Source organism: Scardinius erythrophthalmus (genome assembly GCF_964197995.2).
Source record: "Scardinius erythrophthalmus genome assembly, chromosome: 11".
NCBI classification, from domain to species: Eukaryota; Metazoa; Chordata; class Actinopteri; order Cypriniformes; family Leuciscidae; genus Scardinius; species Scardinius erythrophthalmus.
The window spans coordinates 21,572,283-21,591,783 of record NC_138231.1 but is presented as its reverse complement, the minus strand read 5'-3'; positions in this window follow the sequence as shown (position 1 = coordinate 21,591,783).

Here is a 19,501-nt window from a genome sequence, read left to right as displayed (position 1 = left end):
ATTCTAAAGAAGCGTGCAAACTTTTATGGAGATCGGGCCATCAGTGGGGGTGTCACAGTTTAAAAGGTAAAAAAAAAAATGCACCACATTTCCATGATAAATGAGCTAAAAGGGCAACAAACGTTCTTTTTCCTCTCCGAGGCACATGTTAGAAGGCTGGATAAAGTTTTTGGAACGCAGCAGCGCAGACGGCAAGCGCCTAGACCCTATAGTTTTTTTTTTTAGAGGCCTTTTTGTGGCCCTTTTTTAGCCACTTATTAGGGGTTCAAGCACTTCAGTGCTGAACACCTATTGTAATTGTTAATTTTCCCATGATGCAACATTCAGACATAAAACTGATCGGGCAGACCAAACCGTAAGTCGTGGAGACTTGAAACTTTGGGGGCTGATAGTACTCACACCGCCTACAGCGTCACCAAGGCCCGCCCCGATCGGCCTGACGGGGGCGCTACAGCGGGCAAAAGTACGAAACGGCTCATAACTCATCAACCGTGAGGCGTAGGCTCAAGTGTCTTATATCGCTGGAATCCTTGGCTCGAGGCGGACCAGATGCATGCCTCGGATTTGCTCGTCACCCTGGGAAAATTTTAGGGTATTTGGGGTTTTTCCAAAAACCTACTTTCGCGAACTAGTCCTAGGTTTTTGGCCCGACCGGAACCAAACCAGTGCGGCAAGATTCTCTGGAGTCTGATTGTCAATAATTATCAAAAAAAAGTGTAAATTTCGCTTCACGGTCCCTAAGGGCCGCCAAAATGTTCGAAGTGGGAGGAGCCCATTTTGCTTAATTGGCTATAACTCGTGAACGGAACGAGATTTTTGCACCAAACTCAGCACACGCATGTACGAGCTCATTCTGTGGTCACGTGAAAAAGGGCGCAGCGACTGGCCACTTGGTGGCGCTATAACTGTTAAAAGGGTGTCAAAATGATGTATTTCTATGGAAAAAACACATGAAATGGCTGAAAGCGGCCATCTTGCTGTCTGATTTGCATACAAGCTCACAAAATCGGGCATGCGCATGCGTCACGTGATCCTGAAGAAGCTTGAAAACTTTCATGGACGTCGGGCCATTGGTGGCGCTTTAACTGTCATAAAGGTGAGAAGGCCTCTGTATTACCCTATGCAAAATGACATTTAAATGACTGAAAAATGGGGGGAAAAGAGCAGAGCTTCACCAAATTAGCTGAGCACATGCGCCATATTATTCTAAAGAAGCGTGCAAACTTTTATGGAGATCGGGCCATCAGTGGGGGTGTCACAGTTTAAAAGGTAAAAAAAAAATGCACCACATTTCCATGATAAATGAGCTAAAAGGGCAACAAACGTTCTTTTTCCTCTCCGAGGCACATGTTAGAAGGCTGGATAAAGTTTTTGGAACGCAGCAGCGCAGACGGCAAGCGCCTAGACCCTATAGTTTTTTTTTTTAGAGGCCTTTTTGTGGCCCTTTTTTAGCCACTTATTAGGGGTTCAAGCACTTCAGTGCTGAACACCTATTGTAATTGTTAATTTTCCCATGATGCAACATTCAGACATAAAACTGATCGGGCAGACCAAACCGTAAGTCGTGGAGACTTGAAACTTTGGGGGCTGATAGTACTCACACCGCCTACAGCGTCACCAAGGCCCGCCCCGATCGGCCTGACGGGGGCGCTACAGCGGGCAAAAGTACGAAACGGCTCATAACTCATCAACCGTGAGGCGTAGGCTCAAGTGTCTTATATCGCTGGAATCCTTGGCTCGAGGCGGACCAGATGCATGCCTCGGATTTGCTCGTCACCCTGGGAAAATTTTAGGGTATTTGGGGTTTTTCCAAAAACCTACTTTCGCGAACTAGTCCTAGGTTTTTGGCCCGACCGGAACCAAACCAGTGCGGCAAGATTCTCTGGAGTCTGATTGTCAATAATTATCAAAAAAAAGTGTAAATTTCGCTTCACGGTCCCTAAGGGCCGCCAAAATGTTCGAAGTGGGAGGAGCCCATTTTGCTTAATTGGCTATAACTCGTGAACGGAACGAGATTTTTGCACCAAACTCAGCACACGCATGTACGAGCTCATTCTGTGGTCACGTGAAAAAGGGCGCAGCGACTGGCCACTTGGTGGCGCTATAACTGTTAAAAGGGTGTCAAAATGATGTATTTCTATGGAAAAAACACATGAAATGGCTGAAAGCGGCCATCTTGCTGTCTGATTTGCATACAAGCTCACAAAATCGGGCATGCGCATGCGTCACGTGATCCTGAAGAAGCTTGAAAACTTTCATGGACGTCGGGCCATTGGTGGCGCTTTAACTGTCATAAAGGTGAGAAGGCCTCTGTATTACCCTATGCAAAATGACATTTAAATGACTGAAAAATGGGGGGAAAAGAGCAGAGCTTCACCAAATTAGCTGAGCACATGCGCCATATTATTCTAAAGAAGCGTGCAAACTTTTATGGAGATCGGGCCATCAGTGGGGGTGTCACAGTTTAAAAGGTAAAAAAAAAAATGCACCACATTTCCATGATAAATGAGCTAAAAGGGCAACAAACGTTCTTTTTCCTCTCCGAGGCACATGTTAGAAGGCTGGATAAAGTTTTTGGAACGCAGCAGCGCAGACGGCAAGCGCCTAGACCCTATAGTTTTTTTTTTTAGAGGCCTTTTTGTGGCCCTTTTTTAGCCACTTATTAGGGGTTCAAGCACTTCAGTGCTGAACACCTATTGTAATTGTTAATTTTCCCATGATGCAACATTCAGACATAAAACTGATCGGGCAGACCAAACCGTAAGTCGTGGAGACTTGAAACTTTGGGGGCTGATAGTACTCACACCGCCTACAGCGTCACCAAGGCCCGCCCCGATCGGCCTGACGGGGGCGCTACAGCGGGCAAAAGTACGAAACGGCTCATAACTCATCAACCGTGAGGCGTAGGCTCAAGTGTCTTATATCGCTGGAATCCTTGGCTCGAGGCGGACCAGATGCATGCCTCGGATTTGCTCGTCACCCTGGGAAAATTTTAGGGTATTTGGGGTTTTTCCAAAAACCTACTTTCGCGAACTAGTCCTAGGTTTTTGGCCCGACCGGAACCAAACCAGTGCGGCAAGATTCTCTGGAGTCTGATTGTCAATAATTATCAAAAAAAAGTGTAAATTTCGCTTCACGGTCCCTAAGGGCCGCCAAAATGTTCGAAGTGGGAGGAGCCCATTTTGCTTAATTGGCTATAACTCGTGAACGGAACGAGATTTTTGCACCAAACTCAGCACACGCATGTACGAGCTCATTCTGTGGTCACGTGAAAAAGGGCGCAGCGACTGGCCACTTGGTGGCGCTATAACTGTTAAAAGGGTGTCAAAATGATGTATTTCTATGGAAAAAACACATGAAATGGCTGAAAGCGGCCATCTTGCTGTCTGATTTGCATACAAGCTCACAAAATCGGGCATGCGCATGCGTCACGTGATCCTGAAGAAGCTTGAAAACTTTCATGGACGTCGGGCCATTGGTGGCGCTTTAACTGTCATAAAGGTGAGAAGGCCTCTGTATTACCCTATGCAAAATGACATTTAAATGACTGAAAAATGGGGGGAAAAGAGCAGAGCTTCACCAAATTAGCTGAGCACATGCGCCATATTATTCTAAAGAAGCGTGCAAACTTTTATGGAGATCGGGCCATCAGTGGGGGTGTCACAGTTTAAAAGGTAAAAAAAAAAATGCACCACATTTCCATGATAAATGAGCTAAAAGGGCAACAAACGTTCTTTTTCCTCTCCGAGGCACATGTTAGAAGGCTGGATAAAGTTTTTGGAACGCAGCAGCGCAGACGGCAAGCGCCTAGACCCTATAGTTTTTTTTTTTAGAGGCCTTTTTGTGGCCCTTTTTTAGCCACTTATTAGGGGTTCAAGCACTTCAGTGCTGAACACCTATTGTAATTGTTAATTTTCCCATGATGCAACATTCAGACATAAAACTGATCGGGCAGACCAAACCGTAAGTCGTGGAGACTTGAAACTTTGGGGGCTGATAGTACTCACACCGCCTACAGCGTCACCAAGGCCCGCCCCGATCGGCCTGACGGGGGCGCTACAGCGGGCAAAAGTACGAAACGGCTCATAACTCATCAACCGTGAGGCGTAGGCTCAAGTGTCTTATATCGCTGGAATCCTTGGCTCGAGGCGGACCAGATGCATGCCTCGGATTTGCTCGTCACCCTGGGAAAATTTTAGGGTATTTGGGGTTTTTCCAAAAACCTACTTTCGCGAACTAGTCCTAGGTTTTTGGCCCGACCGGAACCAAACCAGTGCGGCAAGATTCTCTGGAGTCTGATTGTCAATAATTATCAAAAAAAAGTGTAAATTTCGCTTCACGGTCCCTAAGGGCCGCCAAAATGTTCGAAGTGGGAGGAGCCCATTTTGCTTAATTGGCTATAACTCGTGAACGGAACGAGATTTTTGCACCAAACTCAGCACACGCATGTACGAGCTCATTCTGTGGTCACGTGAAAAAGGGCGCAGCGACTGGCCACTTGGTGGCGCTATAACTGTTAAAAGGGTGTCAAAATGATGTATTTCTATGGAAAAAACACATGAAATGGCTGAAAGCGGCCATCTTGCTGTCTGATTTGCATACAAGCTCACAAAATCGGGCATGCGCATGCGTCACGTGATCCTGAAGAAGCTTGAAAACTTTCATGGACGTCGGGCCATTGGTGGCGCTTTAACTGTCATAAAGGTGAGAAGGCCTCTGTATTACCCTATGCAAAATGACATTTAAATGACTGAAAAATGGGGGGAAAAGAGCAGAGCTTCACCAAATTAGCTGAGCACATGCGCCATATTATTCTAAAGAAGCGTGCAAACTTTTATGGAGATCGGGCCATCAGTGGGGGTGTCACAGTTTAAAAGGTAAAAAAAAAAATGCACCACATTTCCATGATAAATGAGCTAAAAGGGCAACAAACGTTCTTTTTCCTCTCCGAGGCACATGTTAGAAGGCTGGATAAAGTTTTTGGAACGCAGCAGCGCAGACGGCAAGCGCCTAGACCCTATAGTTTTTTTTTTTAGAGGCCTTTTTGTGGCCCTTTTTTAGCCACTTATTAGGGGTTCAAGCACTTCAGTGCTGAACACCTATTGTAATTGTTAATTTTCCCATGATGCAACATTCAGACATAAAACTGATCGGGCAGACCAAACCGTAAGTCGTGGAGACTTGAAACTTTGGGGGCTGATAGTACTCACACCGCCTACAGCGTCACCAAGGCCCGCCCCGATCGGCCTGACGGGGGCGCTACAGCGGGCAAAAGTACGAAACGGCTCATAACTCATCAACCGTGAGGCGTAGGCTCAAGTGTCTTATATCGCTGGAATCCTTGGCTCGAGGCGGACCAGATGCATGCCTCGGATTTGCTCGTCACCCTGGGAAAATTTTAGGGTATTTGGGGTTTTTCCAAAAACCTACTTTCGCGAACTAGTCCTAGGTTTTTGGCCCGACCGGAACCAAACCAGTGCGGCAAGATTCTCTGGAGTCTGATTGTCAATAATTATCAAAAAAAAGTGTAAATTTCGCTTCACGGTCCCTAAGGGCCGCCAAAATGTTCGAAGTGGGAGGAGCCCATTTTGCTTAATTGGCTATAACTCGTGAACGGAACGAGATTTTTGCACCAAACTCAGCACACGCATGTACGAGCTCATTCTGTGGTCACGTGAAAAAGGGCGCAGCGACTGGCCACTTGGTGGCGCTATAACTGTTAAAAGGGTGTCAAAATGATGTATTTCTATGGAAAAAACACATGAAATGGCTGAAAGCGGCCATCTTGCTGTCTGATTTGCATACAAGCTCACAAAATCGGGCATGCGCATGCGTCACGTGATCCTGAAGAAGCTTGAAAACTTTCATGGACGTCGGGCCATTGGTGGCGCTTTAACTGTCATAAAGGTGAGAAGGCCTCTGTATTACCCTATGCAAAATGACATTTAAATGACTGAAAAATGGGGGGAAAAGAGCAGAGCTTCACCAAATTAGCTGAGCACATGCGCCATATTATTCTAAAGAAGCGTGCAAACTTTTATGGAGATCGGGCCATCAGTGGGGGTGTCACAGTTTAAAAGGTAAAAAAAAAAATGCACCACATTTCCATGATAAATGAGCTAAAAGGGCAACAAACGTTCTTTTTCCTCTCCGAGGCACATGTTAGAAGGCTGGATAAAGTTTTTGGAACGCAGCAGCGCAGACGGCAAGCGCCTAGACCCTATAGTTTTTTTTTTTAGAGGCCTTTTTGTGGCCCTTTTTTAGCCACTTATTAGGGGTTCAAGCACTTCAGTGCTGAACACCTATTGTAATTGTTAATTTTCCCATGATGCAACATTCAGACATAAAACTGATCGGGCAGACCAAACCGTAAGTCGTGGAGACTTGAAACTTTGGGGGCTGATAGTACTCACACCGCCTACAGCGTCACCAAGGCCCGCCCCGATCGGCCTGACGGGGGCGCTACAGCGGGCAAAAGTACGAAACGGCTCATAACTCATCAACCGTGAGGCGTAGGCTCAAGTGTCTTATATCGCTGGAATCCTTGGCTCGAGGCGGACCAGATGCATGCCTCGGATTTGCTCGTCACCCTGGGAAAATTTTAGGGTATTTGGGGTTTTTCCAAAAACCTACTTTCGCGAACTAGTCCTAGGTTTTTGGCCCGACCGGAACCAAACCAGTGCGGCAAGATTCTCTGGAGTCTGATTGTCAATAATTATCAAAAAAAAGTGTAAATTTCGCTTCACGGTCCCTAAGGGCCGCCAAAATGTTCGAAGTGGGAGGAGCCCATTTTGCTTAATTGGCTATAACTCGTGAACGGAACGAGATTTTTGCACCAAACTCAGCACACGCATGTACGAGCTCATTCTGTGGTCACGTGAAAAAGGGCGCAGCGACTGGCCACTTGGTGGCGCTATAACTGTTAAAAGGGTGTCAAAATGATGTATTTCTATGGAAAAAACACATGAAATGGCTGAAAGCGGCCATCTTGCTGTCTGATTTGCATACAAGCTCACAAAATCGGGCATGCGCATGCGTCACGTGATCCTGAAGAAGCTTGAAAACTTTCATGGACGTCGGGCCATTGGTGGCGCTTTAACTGTCATAAAGGTGAGAAGGCCTCTGTATTACCCTATGCAAAATGACATTTAAATGACTGAAAAATGGGGGGAAAAGAGCAGAGCTTCACCAAATTAGCTGAGCACATGCGCCATATTATTCTAAAGAAGCGTGCAAACTTTTATGGAGATCGGGCCATCAGTGGGGGTGTCACAGTTTAAAAGGTAAAAAAAAAAATGCACCACATTTCCATGATAAATGAGCTAAAAGGGCAACAAACGTTCTTTTTCCTCTCCGAGGCACATGTTAGAAGGCTGGATAAAGTTTTTGGAACGCAGCAGCGCAGACGGCAAGCGCCTAGACCCTATAGTTTTTTTTTTTAGAGGCCTTTTTGTGGCCCTTTTTTAGCCACTTATTAGGGGTTCAAGCACTTCAGTGCTGAACACCTATTGTAATTGTTAATTTTCCCATGATGCAACATTCAGACATAAAACTGATCGGGCAGACCAAACCGTAAGTCGTGGAGACTTGAAACTTTGGGGGCTGATAGTACTCACACCGCCTACAGCGTCACCAAGGCCCGCCCCGATCGGCCTGACGGGGGCGCTACAGCGGGCAAAAGTACGAAACGGCTCATAACTCATCAACCGTGAGGCGTAGGCTCAAGTGTCTTATATCGCTGGAATCCTTGGCTCGAGGCGGACCAGATGCATGCCTCGGATTTGCTCGTCACCCTGGGAAAATTTTAGGGTATTTGGGGTTTTTCCAAAAACCTACTTTCGCGAACTAGTCCTAGGTTTTTGGCCCGACCGGAACCAAACCAGTGCGGCAAGATTCTCTGGAGTCTGATTGTCAATAATTATCAAAAAAAAGTGTAAATTTCGCTTCACGGTCCCTAAGGGCCGCCAAAATGTTCGAAGTGGGAGGAGCCCATTTTGCTTAATTGGCTATAACTCGTGAACGGAACGAGATTTTTGCACCAAACTCAGCACACGCATGTACGAGCTCATTCTGTGGTCACGTGAAAAAGGGCGCAGCGACTGGCCACTTGGTGGCGCTATAACTGTTAAAAGGGTGTCAAAATGATGTATTTCTATGGAAAAAACACATGAAATGGCTGAAAGCGGCCATCTTGCTGTCTGATTTGCATACAAGCTCACAAAATCGGGCATGCGCATGCGTCACGTGATCCTGAAGAAGCTTGAAAACTTTCATGGACGTCGGGCCATTGGTGGCGCTTTAACTGTCATAAAGGTGAGAAGGCCTCTGTATTACCCTATGCAAAATGACATTTAAATGACTGAAAAATGGGGGGAAAAGAGCAGAGCTTCACCAAATTAGCTGAGCACATGCGCCATATTATTCTAAAGAAGCGTGCAAACTTTTATGGAGATCGGGCCATCAGTGGGGGTGTCACAGTTTAAAAGGTAAAAAAAAAAATGCACCACATTTCCATGATAAATGAGCTAAAAGGGCAACAAACGTTCTTTTTCCTCTCCGAGGCACATGTTAGAAGGCTGGATAAGTTTTTGGAACGCAGCAGCGCAGACGGCAAGCGCCTAGACCCTATAGTTTTTTTTTTTAGAGGCCTTTTTGTGGCCTTTTTTAGCCACTTATTAGGGGTTCAAGCACTTCAGTGCTGAACACCTATTGTAATTGTTAATTTTCCCATGATGCAACAGTCAGACATAAAACTGATCGGGCAGACCAAACCGTAAGTCGTGGAGACTTGAAACTTTGGGGGCTGATAGTACTCACACCGCCTACAGCGTCACCAAGGCCCGCCCCGATCGGCCTGACGGGGGCGCTACAGCGGGCAAAAGTACGAAACGGCTCATAACTCATCAACCGTGAGGCGTAGGCTCAAGTGTCTTATATCGCTGGAATCCTTGGCTCGAGGCGGACCAGATGCATGCCTCGGATTTGCTCGTCACCCTGGGAAAATTTTAGGGTATTTGGGGTTTTTCCAAAAACCTACTTTCGCGAACTAGTCCTAGGTTTTTGGCCCGACCGGAACCAAACCAGTGCGGCAAGATTCTCTGGAGTCTGATTGTCAATAATTATCAAAAAAAGTGTAAATTTCGCTTCACGGTCCCTAAGGGCCGCCAAAATGTTCGAAGTGGGAGGAGCCCATTTTGCTTAATTGGCTATAACTCGTGAACGGAACGAGATTTTTGCACCAAACTCAGCACACGCATGTACGAGCTCATTCTGTGGTCACGTGAAAAAGGGCGCAGCGACTGGCCACTTGGTGGCGCTATAACGTTAAAAGGGTGTCAAAATGATGTATTTCTATGGAAAAAACACATGAAATGGCTGAAAGCGGCCATCTTGCTGTCTGATTTGCATACAAGCTCACAAAATCGGGCATGCGCATGCGTCACGTGATCCTGAAGAAGCTTGAAAACTTTCATGGACGTCGGGCCATTGGTGGCGCTTTAACTGTCATAAAGGTGAGAAGGCCTCTGGTATTACCCTATGCAAAATGACATTTAAATGACTGAAAAAATGGGGGAAAAGAGCAGAGCTTCACCAAATTAGCTGAGCACATGCGCCATATTATTCTAAAGAAGCGTGCAAACTTTTATGGAGATCGGGCCATCAGTGGGGGTGTCACAGTTTAAAAGGTAAAAAAAAAAATGCACCACATTTCCATGATAAATGAGCTAAAAGGGCAACAAACGTTCTTTTTCCTCTCCGAGGCACATGTTAGAAGGCTGGATAAAGTTTTTGGAACGCAGCAGCGCAGACGGCAAGCGCCTAGACCCTATAGTTTTTTTTTTAGAGGCCTTTTTGTGGCCCTTTTTTAGCCACTTATTAGGGGTTCAAGCACTTCAGTGCTGAACACCTATTGTAATTGTTAATTTTCCCATGATGCAACATTCAGACATAAAACTGATCGGGCAGACCAAACCGTAAGTCGTGGAGACTTGAAACTTTGGGGGCTGATAGTACTCACACCGCCTACAGCGTCACCAAGGCCCGCCCCGATCGGCCTGACGGGGGCGCTACAGCGGGCAAAAGTACGAAACGGCTCATAACTCATCAACCGTGAGGCGTAGGCTCAAGTGTCTTATATCGCTGGAATCCTTGGCTCGAGGCGGACCAGATGCATGCCTCGGATTTGCTCGTCACCCTGGGAAAATTTTAGGGTATTTGGGGTTTTTCCAAAAACCTACTTTCGCGAACTAGTCCTAGGTTTTTGGCCCGACCGGAACCAAACCAGTGCGGCAAGATTCTCTGGAGTCTGATTGTCAATAATTATCAAAAAAAAGTGTAAATTTCGCTTCACGGTCCCTAAGGGCCGCCAAAATGTTCGAAGTGGGAGGAGCCCATTTTGCTTAATTGGCTATAACTCGTGAACGGAACGAGATTTTTGCACCAAACTCAGCACACGCATGTACGAGCTCATTCTGTGGTCACGTGAAAAAGGGCGCAGCGACTGGCCACTTGGTGGCGCTATAACTGTTAAAAGGGTGTCAAAATGATGTATTTCTATGGAAAAAACACATGAAATGGCTGAAAGCGGCCATCTTGCTGTCTGATTTGCATACAAGCTCACAAAATCGGGCATGCGCATGCGTCACGTGATCCTGAAGAAGCTTGAAAACTTTCATGGACGTCGGGCCATTGGTGGCGCTTTAACTGTCATAAAGGTGAGAAGGCCTCTGTATTACCCTATGCAAAATGACATTTAAATGACTGAAAAATGGGGGGAAAAGAGCAGAGCTTCACCAAATTAGCTGAGCACATGCGCCATATTATTCTAAAGAAGCGTGCAAACTTTTATGGAGATCGGGCCATCAGTGGGGGTGTCACAGTTTAAAAGGTAAAAAAAAAAATGCACCACATTTCCATGATAAATGAGCTAAAAGGGCAACAAACGTTCTTTTTCCTCTCCGAGGCACATGTTAGAAGGCTGGATAAAGTTTTTGGAACGCAGCAGCGCAGACGGCAAGCGCCTAGACCCTATAGTTTTTTTTTTAGAGGCCTTTTTGTGGCCCTTTTTTAGCCACTTATTAGGGGTTCAAGCACTTCAGTGCTGAACACCTATTGTAATTGTTAATTTTCCCATGATGCAACATTCAGACATAAAACTGATCGGGCAGACCAAACCGTAAGTCGTGGAGACTTGAAACTTTGGGGGCTGATAGTACTCACACCGCCTACAGCGTCACCAAGGCCCGCCCCGATCGGCCTGACGGGGGCGCTACAGCGGGCAAAAGTACGAAACGGCTCATAACTCATCAACCGTGAGGCGTAGGCTCAAGTGTCTTATATCGCTGGAATCCTTGGCTCGAGGCGGACCAGATGCATGCCTCGGATTTGCTCGTCACCCTGGGAAAATTTTAGGGTATTTGGGGTTTTTCCAAAAACCTACTTTCGCGAACTAGTCCTAGGTTTTTGGCCCGACCGGAACCAAACCAGTGCGGCAAGATTCTCTGGAGTCTGATTGTCAATAATTATCAAAAAAAAGTGTAAATTTCGCTTCACGGTCCCTAAGGGCCGCCAAAATGTTCGAAGTGGGAGGAGCCCATTTTGCTTAATTGGCTATAACTCGTGAACGGAACGAGATTTTTGCACCAAACTCAGCACACGCATGTACGAGCTCATTCTGTGGTCACGTGAAAAAGGGCGCAGCGACTGGCCACTTGGTGGCGCTATAACTGTTAAAAGGGTGTCAAAATGATGTATTTCTATGGAAAAAACACATGAAATGGCTGAAAGCGGCCATCTTGCTGTCTGATTTGCATACAAGCTCACAAAATCGGGCATGCGCATGCGTCACGTGATCCTGAAGAAGCTTGAAAACTTTCATGGACGTCGGGCCATTGGTGGCGCTTTAACTGTCATAAAGGTGAGAAGGCCTCTGTATTACCCTATGCAAAATGACATTTAAATGACTGAAAAATGGGGGGAAAAGAGCAGAGCTTCACCAAATTAGCTGAGCACATGCGCCATATTATTCTAAAGAAGCGTGCAAACTTTTATGGAGATCGGGCCATCAGTGGGGGTGTCACAGTTTAAAAGGTAAAAAAAAAAAATGCACCACATTTCCATGATAAATGAGCTAAAAGGGCAACAAACGTTCTTTTTCCTCTCCGAGGCACATGTTAGAAGGCTGGATAAAGTTTTTGGAACGCAGCAGCGCAGACGGCAAGCGCCTAGACCCTATAGTTTTTTTTTAGAGGCCTTTTTGTGGCCCTTTTTTAGCCACTTATTAGGGGTTCAAGCACTTCAGTGCTGAACACCTATTGTAATTGTTAATTTTCCCATGATGCAACATTCAGACATAAAACTGATCGGGCAGACCAAACCGTAAGTCGTGGAGACTTGAAACTTTGGGGGCTGATAGTACTCACACCGCCTACAGCGTCACCAAGGCCCGCCCCGATCGGCCTGACGGGGGCGCTACAGCGGGCAAAAGTACGAAACGGCTCATAACTCATCAACCGTGAGGCGTAGGCTCAAGTGTCTTATATCGCTGGAATCCTTGGCTCGAGGCGGACCAGATGCATGCCTCTGATTTGCTCGTCACCCTGGGAAAATTTTAGGGTATTTGGGGTTTTTCCAAAAACCTACTTTCGCGAACTAGTCCTAGGTTTTTGGCCCGACCGGAACCAAACCAGTGCGGCAAGATTCTCTGGAGTCTGATTGTCAATAATTATCAAAAAAAAGTGTAAATTTCGCTTCACGGTCCCTAAGGGCCGCCAAAATGTTCGAAGTGGGAGGAGCCCATTTTGCTTAATTGGCTATAACTCGTGAACGGAACGAGATTTTTGCACCAAACTCAGCACACGCATGTACGAGCTCATTCTGTGGTCACGTGAAAAAGGGCGCAGCGACTGGCCACTTGGTGGCGCTATAACTGTTAAAAGGGTGTCAAAATGATGTATTTCTATGGAAAAAACACATGAAATGGCTGAAAGCGGCCATCTTGCTGTCTGATTTGCATACAAGCTCACAAAATCGGGCATGCGCATGCGTCACGTGATCCTGAAGAAGCTTGAAAACTTTCATGGACGTCGGGCCATTGGTGGCGCTTTAACTGTCATAAAGGTGAGAAGGCCTCTGTATTACCCTATGCAAAATGACATTTAAATGACTGAAAAATGGGGGGAAAAGAGCAGAGCTTCACCAAATTAGCTGAGCACATGCGCCATATTATTCTAAAGAAGCGTGCAAACTTTTATGGAGATCGGGCCATCAGTGGGGGTGTCACAGTTTAAAAGGTAAAAAAAAAAATGCACCACATTTCCATGATAAATGAGCTAAAAGGGCAACAAACGTTCTTTTTCCTCTCCGAGGCACATGTTAGAAGGCTGGATAAAGTTTTTGGAACGCAGCAGCGCAGACGGCAAGCGCCTAGACCCTATAGTTTTTTTTTTAGAGGCCTTTTTGTGGCCCTTTTTTAGCCACTTATTAGGGGTTCAAGCACTTCAGTGCTGAACACCTATTGTAATTGTTAATTTTCCCATGATGCAACATTCAGACATAAAACTGATCGGGCAGACCAAACCGTAAGTCGTGGAGACTTGAAACTTTGGGGGCTGATAGTACTCACACCGCCTACAGCGTCACCAAGGCCCGCCCCGATCGGCCTGACGGGGGCGCTACAGCGGGCAAAAGTACGAAACGGCTCATAACTCATCAACCGTGAGGCGTAGGCTCAAGTGTCTTATATCGCTGGAATCCTTGGCTCGAGGCGGACCAGATGCATGCCTCGGATTTGCTCGTCACCCTGGGAAAATTTTAGGGTATTTGGGGTTTTTCCAAAAACCTACTTTCGCGAACTAGTCCTAGGTTTTTGGCCCGACCGGAACCAAACCAGTGCGGCAAGATTCTCTGGAGTCTGATTGTCAATAATTATCAAAAAAAAGTGTAAATTTCGCTTCACGGTCCCTAAGGGCCGCCAAAATGTTCGAAGTGGGAGGAGCCCATTTTGCTTAATTGGCTATAACTCGTGAACGGAACGAGATTTTTGCACCAAACTCAGCACACGCATGTACGAGCTCATTCTGTGGTCACGTGAAAAAGGGCGCAGCGACTGGCCACTTGGTGGCGCTATAACTGTTAAAAGGGTGTCAAAATGATGTATTTCTATGGAAAAAACACATGAAATGGCTGAAAGCGGCCATCTTGCTGTCTGATTTGCATACAAGCTCACAAAATCGGGCATGCGCATGCGTCACGTGATCCTGAAGAAGCTTGAAAACTTTCATGGACGTCGGGCCATTGGTGGCGCTTTAACTGTCATAAAGGTGAGAAGGCCTCTGTATTACCCTATGCAAAATGACATTTAAATGACTGAAAAATGGGGGGAAAAGAGCAGAGCTTCACCAAATTAGCTGAGCACATGCGCCATATTATTCTAAAGAAGCGTGCAAACTTTTATGGAGATCGGGCCATCAGTGGGGGTGTCACAGTTTAAAAGGTAAAAAAAAAAATGCACCACATTTCCATGATAAATGAGCTAAAAGGGCAACAAACGTTCTTTTTCCTCTCCGAGGCACATGTTAGAAGGCTGGATAAAGTTTTTGGAACGCAGCAGCGCAGACGGCAAGCGCCTAGACCCTATAGTTTTTTTTTTAGAGGCCTTTTTGTGGCCCTTTTTTAGCCACTTATTAGGGGTTCAAGCACTTCAGTGCTGAACACCTATTGTAATTGTTAATTTTCCCATGATGCAACATTCAGACATAAAACTGATCGGGCAGACCAAACCGTAAGTCGTGGAGACTTGAAACTTTGGGGGCTGATAGTACTCACACCGCCTACAGCGTCACCAAGGCCCGCCCCGATCGGCCTGACGGGGGCGCTACAGCGGGCAAAAGTACGAAACGGCTCATAACTCATCAACCGTGAGGCGTAGGCTCAAGTGTCTTATATCGCTGGAATCCTTGGCTCGAGGCGGACCAGATGCATGCCTCGGATTTGCTCGTCACCCTGGGAAAATTTTAGGGTATTTGGGGTTTTTCCAAAAACCTACTTTCGCGAACTAGTCCTAGGTTTTTGGCCCGACCGGAACCAAACCAGTGCGGCAAGATTCTCTGGAGTCTGATTGTCAATAATTATCAAAAAAAAGTGTAAATTTCGCTTCACGGTCCCTAAGGGCCGCCAAAATGTTCGAAGTGGGAGGAGCCCATTTTGCTTAATTGGCTATAACTCGTGAACGGAACGAGATTTTTGCACCAAACTCAGCACACGCATGTACGAGCTCATTCTGTGGTCACGTGAAAAAGGGCGCAGCGACTGGCCACTTGGTGGCGCTATAACTGTTAAAAGGGTGTCAAAATGATGTATTTCTATGGAAAAAACACATGAAATGGCTGAAAGCGGCCATCTTGCTGTCTGATTTGCATACAAGCTCACAAAATCGGGCATGCGCATGCGTCACGTGATCCTGAAGAAGCTTGAAAACTTTCATGGACGTCGGGCCATTGGTGGCGCTTTAACTGTCATAAAGGTGAGAAGGCCTCTGTATTACCCTATGCAAAATGACATTTAAATGACTGAAAAATGGGGGGAAAAGAGCAGAGCTTCACCAAATTAGCTGAGCACATGCGCCATATTATTCTAAAGAAGCGTGCAAACTTTTATGGAGATCGGGCCATCAGTGGGGGTGTCACAGTTTAAAAGGTAAAAAAAAAAAATGCACCACATTTCCATGATAAATGAGCTAAAAGGGCAACAAACGTTCTTTTTCCTCTCCGAGGCACATGTTAGAAGGCTGGATAAAGTTTTTGGAACGCAGCAGCGCAGACGGCAAGCGCCTAGACCCTATAGTTTTTTTTTAGAGGCCTTTTTGTGGCCCTTTTTTAGCCACTTATTAGGGGTTCAAGCACTTCAGTGCTGAACACCTATTGTAATTGTTAATTTTCCCATGATGCAACATTCAGACATAAAACTGATCGGGCAGACCAAACCGTAAGTCGTGGAGACTTGAAACTTTGGGGGCTGATAGTACTCACACCGCCTACAGCGTCACCAAGGCCCGCCCCGATCGGCCTGACGGGGGCGCTACAGCGGGCAAAAGTACGAAACGGCTCATAACTCATCAACCGTGAGGCGTAGGCTCAAGTGTCTTATATCGCTGGAATCCTTGGCTCGAGGCGGACCAGATGCATGCCTCGGATTTGCTCGTCACCCTGGGAAAATTTTAGGGTATTTGGGGTTTTTCCAAAAACCTACTTTCGCGAACTAGTCCTAGGTTTTTGGCCCGACCGGAACCAAACCAGTGCGGCAAGATTCTCTGGAGTCTGATTGTCAATAATTATCAAAAAAAAGTGTAAATTTCGCTTCACGGTCCCTAAGGGCCGCCAAAATGTTCGAAGTGGGAGGAGCCCATTTTGCTTAATTGGCTATAACTCGTGAACGGAACGAGATTTTTGCACCAAACTCAGCACACGCATGTACGAGCTCATTCTGTGGTCACGTGAAAAAGGGCGCAGCGACTGGCCACTTGGTGGCGCTATAACTGTTAAAAGGGTGTCAAAATGATGTATTTCTATGGAAAAAACACATGAAATGGCTGAAAGCGGCCATCTTGCTGTCTGATTTGCATACAAGCTCACAAAATCGGGCATGCGCATGCGTCACGTGATCCTGAAGAAGCTTGAAAACTTTCATGGACGTCGGGCCATTGGTGGCGCTTTAACTGTCATAAAGGTGAGAAGGCCTCTGTATTACCCTATGCAAAATGACATTTAAATGACTGAAAAATGGGGGGAAAAGAGCAGAGCTTCACCAAATTAGCTGAGCACATGCGCCATATTATTCTAAAGAAGCGTGCAAACTTTTATGGAGATCGGGCCATCAGTGGGGGTGTCACAGTTTAAAAGGTAAAAAAAAAAAATGCACCACATTTCCATGATAAATGAGCTAAAAGGGCAACAAACGTTCTTTTTCCTCTCCGAGGCACATGTTAGAAGGCTGGATAAAGTTTTTGGAACGCAGCAGCGCAGACGGCAAGCGCCTAGACCCTATAGTTTTTTTTTAGAGGCCTTTTTGTGGCCCTTTTTTAGCCACTTATTAGGGGTTCAAGCACTTCAGTGCTGAACACCTATTGTAATTGTTAATTTTCCCATGATGCAACATTCAGACATAAAACTGATCGGGCAGACCAAACCGTAAGTCGTGGAGACTTGAAACTTTGGGGGCTGATAGTACTCACACCGCCTACAGCGTCACCAAGGCCCGCCCCGATCGGCCTGACGGGGGCGCTACAGCGGGCAAAAGTACGAAACGGCTCATAACTCATCAACCGTGAGGCGTAGGCTCAAGTGTCTTATATCGCTGGAATCCTTGGCTCGAGGCGGACCAGATGCATGCCTCGGATTTGCTCGTCACCCTGGGAAAATTTTAGGGTATTTGGGGTTTTTCCAAAAACCTACTTTCGCGAACTAGTCCTAGGTTTTTGGCCCGACCGGAACCAAACCAGTGCGGCAAGATTCTCTGGAGTCTGATTGTCAATAATTATCAAAAAAAAGTGTAAATTTCGCTTCACGGTCCCTAAGGGCCGCCAAAATGTTCGAAGTGGGAGGAGCCCATTTTGCTTAATTGGCTATAACTCGTGAACGGAACGAGATTTTTGCACCAAACTCAGCACACGCATGTACGAGCTCATTCTGTGGTCACGTGAAAAAGGGCGCAGCGACTGGCCACTTGGTGGCGCTATAACTGTTAAAAGGGTGTCAAAATGATGTATTTCTATGGAAAAAACACATGAAATGGCTGAAAGCGGCCATCTTGCTGTCTGATTTGCATACAAGCTCACAAAATCGGGCATGCGCATGCGTCACGTGATCCTGAAGAAGCTTGAAAACTTTCATGGACGTCGGGCCATTGGTGGCGCTTTAACTGTCATAAAGGTGAGAAGGCCTCTGTATTACCCTATGCAAAATGACATTTAAATGACTGAAAAATGGGGGGAAAAGAGCAGAGCTTCACCAAATTAGCTGAGCACATGCGCCATATTATTCTAAAGAAGCGTGCAAACTTTTATGGAGATCGGGCCATCAGTGGGGGTGTCACAGTTTAAAAGGTAAAAAAAAAAATGCACCACATTTCCATGATAAATGAGCTAAAAGGGCAACAAACGTTCTTTTTCCTCTCCGAGGCACATGTTAGAAGGCTGGATAAAGTTTTTGGAACGCAGCAGCGCAGACGGCAAGCGCCTAGACCCTATAGTTTTTTTTTTAGAGGCCTTTTTGTGGCCCTTTTTTAGCCACTTATTAGGGGTTCAAGCACTTCAGTGCTGAACACCTATTGTAATTGTTAATTTTCCCATGATGCAACATTCAGACATAAAACTGATCGGGCAGACCAAACCGTAAGTCGTGGAGACTTGAAACTTTGGGGGCTGATAGTACTCACACCGCCTACAGCGTCACCAAGGCCCGCCCCGATCGGCCTGACGGGGGCGCTACAGCGGGCAAAAGTACGAAACGGCTCATAACTCATCAACCGTGAGGCGTAGGCTCAAGTGTCTTATATCGCTGGAATCCTTGGCTCGAGGCGGACCAGATGCATGCCTCGGATTTGCTCGTCACCCTGGGAAAATTTTAGGGTATTTGGGGTTTTTCCAAAAACCTACTTTCGCGAACTAGTCCTAGGTTTTTGGCCCGACCGGAACCAAACCAGTGCGGCAAGATTCTCTGGAGTCTGATTGTCAATAATTATCAAAAAAAAGTGTAAATTTCGCTTCACGGTCCCTAAGGGCCGCCAAAATGTTCGAAGTGGGAGGAGCCCATTTTGCTTAATTGGCTATAACTCGTGAACGGAACGAGATTTTTGCACCAAACTCAGCACACGCATGTACGAGCTCATTCTGTGGTCACGTGAAAAAGGGCGCAGCGACTGGCCACTTGGTGGCGCTATAACTGTTAAAAGGGTGTCAAAATGATGTATTTCTATGGAAAAAACACATGAAATGGCTGAAAGCGGCCATCTTGCTGTCTGATTTGCATACAAGCTCACAAAATCGGGCATGCGCATGCGTCACGTGATCCTGAAGAAGCTTGAAAACTTTCATGGACGTCGGGCCATTGGTGGCGCTTTAACTGTCATAAAGGTGAGAAGGCCTCTGTATTACCCTATGCAAAATGACATTTAAATGACTGAAAAATGGGGGGAAAAGAGCAGAGCTTCACCAAATTAGCTGAGCACATGCGCCATATTATTCTAAAGAAGCGTGCAAACTTTTATGGAGATCGGGCCATCAGTGGGGGTGTCACAGTTTAAAAGGTAAAAAAAAAAATGCACCACATTTCCATGATAAATGAGCTAAAAGGGCAACAAACGTTCTTTTTCCTCTCCGAGGCACATGTTAGAAGGCTGGATAAAGTTTTTGGAACGCAGCAGCGCAGACGGCAAGCGCCTAGACCCTATAGTTTTTTTTTTAGAGGCCTTTTTGTGGCCCTTTTTTAGCCACTTATTAGGGGTT